The 8,715-nt window shown below is 36.0% G+C and overlaps 1 long non-coding RNA gene across 1 annotated transcript in view; it reads left to right on the top strand.

Annotated features, from left to right (window-relative positions):
- Window positions 1–8,368, top strand: part of LOC112904368 — a 36,657-nt gene extending 28,289 nt beyond the window's left edge. The window contains exon 3 of the long non-coding RNA XR_003231050.1: window positions 8,311–8,368. This is a non-coding gene — a long non-coding RNA (uncharacterized LOC112904368). The remainder of the gene's footprint in view (window positions 1–8,310) is intronic.
- Window positions 8,369–8,715: the final 347 nt, after the last annotated feature.

The following is an 8,715-nucleotide window of genomic DNA, read 5'->3' as shown; positions in this document are numbered from 1 at the left end:
TGCTGCTTATCGCTCTCCATATTTAAAAGGGCACCAACCAAAAACTACTGCGTAGAATTAATTGGAATTTTTCACACACAAGCCGTGTTATATGAGCTCTCAAAGCATATAAAAATTATACGGCTTAAATGTGAAGTTGGGTGCAAAAGAATACAATTAAATCCTCTGTCGGGAAAAAACGAAATGACTTTCCGAACAACCCTATATTTTAAAACATGTTTAAGTTTTTTTACGTTACAATGATGTGACAATTCGTAGATCTTTTAGTTTGTATTTAAAGTAATGGTATCCTTTGAGCATAATTTTAATTGTCTATTTACAAGCAGTTTCAGTTCGTTCTTTGTCGTTTCTGAATTCTTTTAATTCGTGCATTTTCAGTAAGTACTGCCCTAATAAGTACAAGTATATAGCTACCAGGTATATAATGAAATGCTGAACGTTTAATAGTTTAATTTGTTACGGAGCGTTTGCAAGAAACCCGTCTATGTCCGGATAGCTAATTTCAACGTCAAGTTTTAATTACTTGACGAAGTTTTTCGCCGACAAAAAACACAATGAATCCCGTAAAATTGCAGAAAATTAATCTCGACTGCTCTTTTCGAAGGTGAAAAGGTGTTCTCGGGTGAACAACAAGCTCTTTTATGGAACTCTCGAAACTTCACTGTTAATATAAAAAGTTGAGTTGAAGTAAGTTAAAGGAACCCTACTAACAACGGCGTGTGCTACCATCCATTGCCGTTCTTGCCGTTCCCAGTGTGCGCCCTAGATGGAAACCCGGTGTAATTTACCTTTTATAAGGTCGTTCGAAAACTTTTCGTTTCAAAGATCCAAACGCTAGGCTAATCGCTAATGCATTGTTATCGAACGAATGCCGCAGGAAATAGATACCAGCGGCACCTTTGATGCGCCTTCGCGTCATAAATCATAAAAGCGACACGACTAGCGTCTCTTACAATTATAATTGATCGAAAAGTAGAAACGACAACAGTGCCTTATTAGATGGATAGATAATAGCTTTATTAACAAAGTTGTTATTGTTATTTACCAGCTTTTCTGCCTCTTATTTTTTTCGATTTATCCGTGTTCATCTCTAGACTTCTTTCTGCGATGTATCTTCCCATTTGTCTCATCGTTAGCTAGCCCTATTAATATACTTTATGTTACTTTTTAAATTAAAAGAAATTTTTATTATTACCATCCTTTATATTTCTAAGATTCCGTAAACTGTAAACGGTAAAAATTATATTCCCGTAAAAGTCAAATTCAATTCCAAATTGGATATTTCGCCTTTGAGCGGAATCGAACAATTGATCTTCCCTGGGGAGCTTAATTGCTTTAATCTCATTCTTTTCTTATTAATTAAAAAGCAGTAAGAGAGCACTCAAACTTTATGAATTATGATAGAAATCCTTCTAATCTAATGGAATTATCCTTTTATTCTTTCCAAAGGACGGCACGAGTAGATTTATTGATGCGAGATCCGCCTGCTGCTGAACTGCGGCAGAAATGAGATTAACGCGCTAGTTAGCCATGAAACAATCGAGTTACTTGTTTGCTCTCTCTATATCGATGTATTTCCCGGATGATCGAATAATAATACTAAAAAAATACGTTTAACTGGAATTTGTGAGTGACCAGTTGAAACTTTATTATTTTTTTTACAATAGACGGAATAGGAACGGAAGGAGTAGTAGGGATATAAAACAGAGGATAGCGCAGGGTAGAGTCGCCTTCAATAAAAAGAAGTCACTACTGTGCTCGCAAACGGTTAATTTAGAAATTCGAAAAAGGTTGTTAAAGATATATGTTTGGATCACGGCGCTGTACGGGTGCGAAACATGGGCAGTGGTCGCGGCGGAAAAGAAAAGGTTAAAAGCGTTCAAAATGTGGTGTTATAGACGAATGATGAGGATACCGTGGACAGAGAAGGTTAGAAATGAAGAGGTATTAGAAAGAATAGGAAAATAGAGGAAAAGAAAAGGTTAGAAGCGTTCAAAATGTGGTGTTATAGGCGAATGATGAGAATACCGTGGATAAGGAAGGTTAGAAATGAAGAAGTACGAGGGTGGATTGATAAGTTTCCGGCCTGACCAAGAAAAACAAGGTTTTTAAAAAATTTTTTTTTTATTTCTCAACATAATCTCCTCCAAGGCTGATACATTTCTCATAGCGGTGTTCCAGTCTATTAATGCCATCTCTATAGACTGATTCGTCAAGCTCCTCAAAATAACCATTTACAGCTTCGATTACTTCTTCATTGTCCGCAAATCTCTTACCGCCAAGCCATTTTTTGAGATTAGGGAACAGAAAATAGTCACTCGGGGCTAGGTCTGGAGAGTAAGGAGGGTGCGGCATCAATTCAAACTTTAGATCGTTGATTTTAGCCGTCGCAACGATTGACGTGTGCGCTGGTGCGTTATCGTGATGAAACAAGATTTTTTTCTTCGCCAGATGAGGTCGTTTAATTTTCACCTCGTGGCTCAAACGTTGCAATAAGTCTGCGTAGTATTGACCAGTGATAGTATTACCCTTTGCAAGGTAATCAATGTATATAATACCTCTTGCATCCCAAAAAACAGTAGCCATAACCTTGTTCGCCGAAAAAATTGTTTTTGCCTTCTTTGGAGTTGGTTCCCCTGGTCCAATCCACTGTTTAGACTGTTCTTTGGTTTCAGGAGTGTAGTGGTGGACCCACGTTTCGTCAACGGTTACGAATCGACGCAAAAATTCGCTTGGATTACGCTTATACAATGACAAATTTGCGGTAGAAATGTTTTTTCGAATCAATTTTTGGTCGACTGTTAGCAAACGCGGCACCCATCTTGCACAGAGCTTTTCCATATGCAAATGTTGGTGCAAAATATGTTGCACACGTTCATATGACATCTTACAGGTCTCAGCTATCTCACGCACTTTCAATCTGCGGTCTCCCAGCACTATTTGATGAATTTTTTCGATCATATCTGGAGTTGTGACCTCAACGGGGCGTCCTGAGCGAGGCCCATCAGAGGTGCTCACACGACCCTTTTTAAACTCGGAAACCCACTGCTTAACGGTTGAATATGACGGGGAGGATGTCCCCAGTGTTGAGTCCATCTCTTTTTTAATTTCCTTCGGCGTTAACCCCTTCAAATAAAAGTATTTGATGACAGCACGATTTTCCTGCTTTTCCATTTTTACGAAAACCACAGAGGCGTCTTGTTCAGCGTGCTGTCAAACCTACACTAGCAAGGAGATCGGGCTGAAACTATAGCTACAAGCTATCCAAGGATGGTACTATAGAATGTCACCTCAAGGTAGGCCTAGTGGCGTCATCTCTTGGTTAGGCCGGAAACTTATCAATCCACCCTCGTATTAGAAAGAATCGGAAAATAGAGGACTCTATGGAAGTCAACAAGAAATAGGTTAGTAGAACACCTCAGACATGAAGGTCTAGTCAGGGACATATTAGATGCAGAAACGGGAGTTAGGATTAGAGATTACTGTTCACAAATAGTTAAGGATATGGATTGTTCTAGTTTTAGGAAAATGCGTAGATTAGCTCAGGATAGGAAAGGGTAGAGGTCTTAGGACTGACGACCTTATGATGATGAATAGATAGTTATAATTTAGTGTTTTATAGACAAACCTAAGAGCTTCTCCTGTATTAAGAATGCTTCTTCTTATATTTTTTTTTTATTCAGTGTTTTATCATCTTAATTTTTTTATCTGAGATGAAGGATCTCATATCCTGTTTTTTCTTCTTTTTATCGAAAACAATTCTGCTTTTCGATAACTGCTCGTTTTAATTACTCTGTCCCATAAATTGTCCCGCCTGAACTTGCTTCCATCCAGTATTTATTCCCACGCCCGCCACTCCTCCCATTATTCCAGCAAGCGCGCGCGGGTTGAACTTTCATCAAATAATGAATCCTTGTCACTAACTATATCTGAAGTGCAAAACGATTTCAAACGTCAGCATTTCCACTCGTTTCATTATTCTTACCTATCTGAGTGCGCCACCTTAATGAGCTCGTTATTGTTTTAGTAAGAGGTCTTTGCTCAACATTTTCTAAATTATGAACCTCGCGTCGCTATGCCTTCGAACTGCTTCTATTAACGCTGCCAAAATATCATCGCCTGCACTACGAAAACGTTGTTTTAACGTTATTCTCACTCTTGTTTTATTTACCTTTCGTTGTTAAATGGCACATTAAACCAGAATTTTATGCTTTGTTGTTAAATCCGCTAAAATTATGATGTTAACAGAAATAATAGTAATAAATCTACACAGAATTAGAAGTTAATGATTTTCGAAATTTTTCTTCTAGGTAGTTGCGCTAAATCAGGATTGTAGAACAATGAAAACAACCTTATTGTCAAGAAGTAGCGTTTTTTATAAGGATATCCATTTAATTGAATGTAATTAATAAGCAGCTAGAGTCAAGTTGAACTAACTTAGTCGACCATTTGTTTAACAGTTTAGTAGCTACAAATAAATAAATAATTAAATTACAATCATTAAAACGATCTTTAATAATTAGCAATAAAGAAAATTACTATTAGGCTATGTGAAAAAGTAACCCGTTTCAGCACCCGAATTTACTTCTGACTCATTTCCAATGATTGATTGCTCGATATTCCCGATCAGAATGAAATCTGGTTATTTATACCATTACTAATTGACCTTCTAACCGATTGATAAGGGTTGGCGGGCAATATAAAACAAATAATTTGGGTATTGAATTTTTCATGCCAGTAACCAAAATCGGAACTGAATCCCGTAATTTCTTTTTGAGATACGGTCACAACCAATATTTTATTGTTAGAGAGAGAGAGGTATCATTCTACCTAATATATTCGGCGAAATCTTAAACAAAACTTGAATGGTGTTTATAGCATGAAATTGCTGACAATGATTGTTTAAGGTTTGCAAGTTCTGTCGATGTCTGCTATATTGTTGCAACCTGATAGGGCTTAAGACTGTAGCCATGAATTTTATGAATTTTGATCTTCGTCCTTTATTAGTTCGTTAAGTACCGCTGCAATTGCTACTTGCCCAGGATAGTTTACCATTTGTTTTAAATATTTCAGTGACATTAAACCTACGAGAGATTGACATAGTCAAGTATAAAGCTCTCTAAGTCCGGTTTGCTTTCTGCGATAGAGTGACTATTACGTCCTGTCTGCAGGATTAAATTGTTGGTGAAAGGTTCTTCCGCACACGAAAAGGCTTCGCATTCATTAACCTCCCCGAATGAAACAACAGTAGTGTTGCTTTCGCTCGAACAACGAAATGGATGATTGCAGGCAATCCGCAATTCAGCGAGAACGCGCTTTATTATAGAGTGGCATTACCAGCATGGAGACCATTTCATTTCGATACAGCTACACGGTATACAATAGCCACACTTGTGTATGTATGAACTGTGGATCTTTCAGAGGGAGAAACTAATCTGCTATAATTAGCCGGTAGTCGTGGTTACGGCTTTAGTACTAACTTATTTTGTCCGGCCTGAAAATATGTCGTTATAGCAACTAATACTTTGCGATTATCTACCTGATGTATGTTATCTATCATATATTTTTTTCTGTTTTTAATAAATGAAAGCTTAAGGTATTACGTGCTTTTTCGCTGGAGAGACAGCACTGGGTCCAATTGCTGATAATTTTGTTTAGGGCTGATAAGTAGACGTAGTGTTTGGGAAGAAAAAAATTAACACAAATAGAAAAGCATGCTCTCTTCACTTTAAAGTTTTCGACTATACCGTGTGCGAAAGTGCGGATCTTGACACTGAATTATAGTATGTCGTTCTCATCAGTGGTAGTAAGGACGGTGCGCGCACATCGACTAGCTGATAGGAGTTGTGCACGTACACGTTACAAGTAGTGCTTAGTTTTTAAGGTTCTTTGTACCAAGATTCTCTATTTCTCAACCAGTATATCTTCATGTAAAGAAATAACAACTAACAAATACAATTACCTATTTAATTTAGGAGTATTTTACATAATTAAATACTTGCTCTCATTAACATTATTTTTACTTTTACCATATTTGACGATGTTAAGTAACTGTTAAAACTTTGTCTCCTTTTAGAAAATTTCGGCTACTAAGTCTAGTGCTATCATTACATATTTCATTTATTAAAAGACCAATGGACCATTACTTAATATCTGTGTTTACTTCTGTGTTTACTTTTTTCCTTTTGTATTGAACGGAATTTGAAATAACATGACAACATTGTAGTTGAATTTCTAAGTTTCGCTGCTGGTTGAAATAATACAGCCGGTTTAACGTCATTTTGTATTATTAATTGAGATTTACTTGAAAGAGCTTCCTGTAACTCATTTGTTCATTATTTACAGTAAGCTCTGGCAGTACGCCACGGCATGCATGTTGAAGGAACATTTGTATTTGCTACGTGTTGCAGAAAGCCCGGCAACGGCAAAAAACCTTCCCACAACTCCCGTTGTATATATGTTGCAATAATACTTTAAACAGCTGACCTTTTCGCCGAAAGGACACTTTATTTCAAAGCTATGGCGAATTAAAATTCAAATGAAACTGTAATATCGTAGTTCCGCAAAATGCAGGCAGACGATATCTATTTGCATGGATTTTAGCAATTCGCCAAAATGAAGTACAGCTTTACTGACAGAGCTTTAGTAAGATAACAAAATGTGCATACCTTTTTGTTTTTGAACTTTTATTATACAACTGAAGTTCACTCGTGTGTCCAGTTTCTCTCCTATGAATTTACACTAACACCGACGCCCGGAAATTACATTTTCGATAGGTTGTAGGTATATTAAATTTTATTAGAAATTTTAAAAAATACTGTATTGAACATTTTATTTTAAAATTACACAGGAATGTACTAACAGAAAATCAATATAAAAAGCTGTGCTTCATGGCCTCAATTTTCATATGTGTTCTGATAATTTTAAATTGAACTCTTAATCATTACTAAAATTATTGTTCCGTGGTAAATTTCAAAAACAATTTCAATATCATACAAACAAGCAACAATACTTGAAGTTGAGGTTTTTACATTTCTCTCCCTTCTAAACTAACATTTTGATTAAAAAGTGCGTTCGATAACGTCAATTATTTCAAATAATCGATTCTGATCTGTTGATCATTTAATTAATCGATCATCGATCAATGATCAATTGATTCTTTGAGCTGTTTTTGGGTATTACTATTAGGTTAAATAACTGGTTGTTCCAAACTTCGGATTTTCTAATTTGATCTCTGAAACTGCAACGAAATCCTATTTCATTTACGAATAGGATACATAATTACTGTAAAGAATATTAGAGTAGATGTTTGAAACTTTATATTTCCGTATTGCTTACTGAACAATTGGAGAAAATTACGTTTTCAAACTATTTATTCGAGAACACAATATCTGAAAATTGCATACGGAAAATGTTTATAAACCATAGTTATACATGAGCTTAAACCGTCCAAATTAGGGTTGGATGAGGACCGAATTTCTGCAATTGCGACATGACTCCGCCAATGTGCAAGAACTTTAACTGCATTCCAAGTAATGGCCTTTCTAGCGCATTGAAGTCGACTCAAAATGCGAGCTGATGCAAATCCGTAAGGGATAAATTCTTGCAAATGGGATTCCAATTTAAAATGCAAAAATTGCAGCTCCCGAACTTGCCGTAAACAACGGTAGTATCATCTCCTCGGAAATGCACGGAAACATGTTGAAATTCAAATCTAACATAAATAAAAATAGATAGAATTAGGCGAGATAAACCTGTAAGTGCACGGCGACCTTTTGAATCAATATTAATAAAATTTATTATTGTTTCTAAATAATATACGAGATTTTTATATAAAACTGACATTAAGTACATGCAGAAAACAATGGTTTCTAATAATTAGACTTCGGCAGGATTTTAGTAGGTATTAGTACAAGAATCTATGGTTATCCCGAGATAGAATCTCTGAAGCGAGACTCGAGGACCGTCTCTCATCGCGTCTCCATGGTGTCGCTGAGAGATCGTGTCAAAAAACTATTAAGCGTCTCTGAACGAGAGACTCGAGTCGCTCATAGAGAGATCCTCATTTCGTATCCAGTCTTTGAACGAGAGACTCGAGTCTCAGTATTCGAGTTTGATGACAGTTGTTGCCCAGAATCGACTCTCCTTCAATGAGTTCGAGTATTTTAGAAATTATAGGAGTCAATTTCAATAATTTGTCGATACATTAAGATAAATATTAATAGTAGAAATTAACATAGGCGCTGTTTATTTTAAGTATTCTTTTAAATACCTGCAGTTGTAATCATAAATTTTTTATTTTCTTTTCAGATTTCATCTTTCAGTGATTTTCAAGACTTTCAAGTTAAAGTTTGGAAATGAAGCAGCGTTATGCAAGTAAGTCAGCATTCTCTATTTACAATGTACCTAACTTTGTAGCAAGTTCCTTTCTAAATTTATTCAAGCAAAGCTGAAGTTATAAAGTTTATATACTAACATGTACAAGATTTCTTTTTCATAAATGCACGTGTATATATAATGTATATGTATATTCACCTACAGTCGAACGGATACTGAAAGATGATTTGGTGCGCATTCCCTTCTAGTTCGCTTGAAATCATTTTAAATCTTCTTATATCCTCCGGCTAAAAACATTCTCACGTAGCAAATTCGAAAGTGCGAATAAACAGGAACTTTACATTCGAAGGAAGGGCAAAATAAACGATGTATTGGAAA

This window comes from Agrilus planipennis, unplaced genomic scaffold (assembly GCF_000699045.2).
Source record: "Agrilus planipennis isolate EAB-ADULT unplaced genomic scaffold, Apla_2.0 scaffold119, whole genome shotgun sequence".
Lineage (NCBI taxonomy): Eukaryota > Metazoa > Arthropoda > Insecta > Coleoptera > Buprestidae > Agrilus > Agrilus planipennis.
Note: the sequence above shows the minus strand (reverse complement) of the source record. Positions and strands in the feature narration are given on the sequence as shown.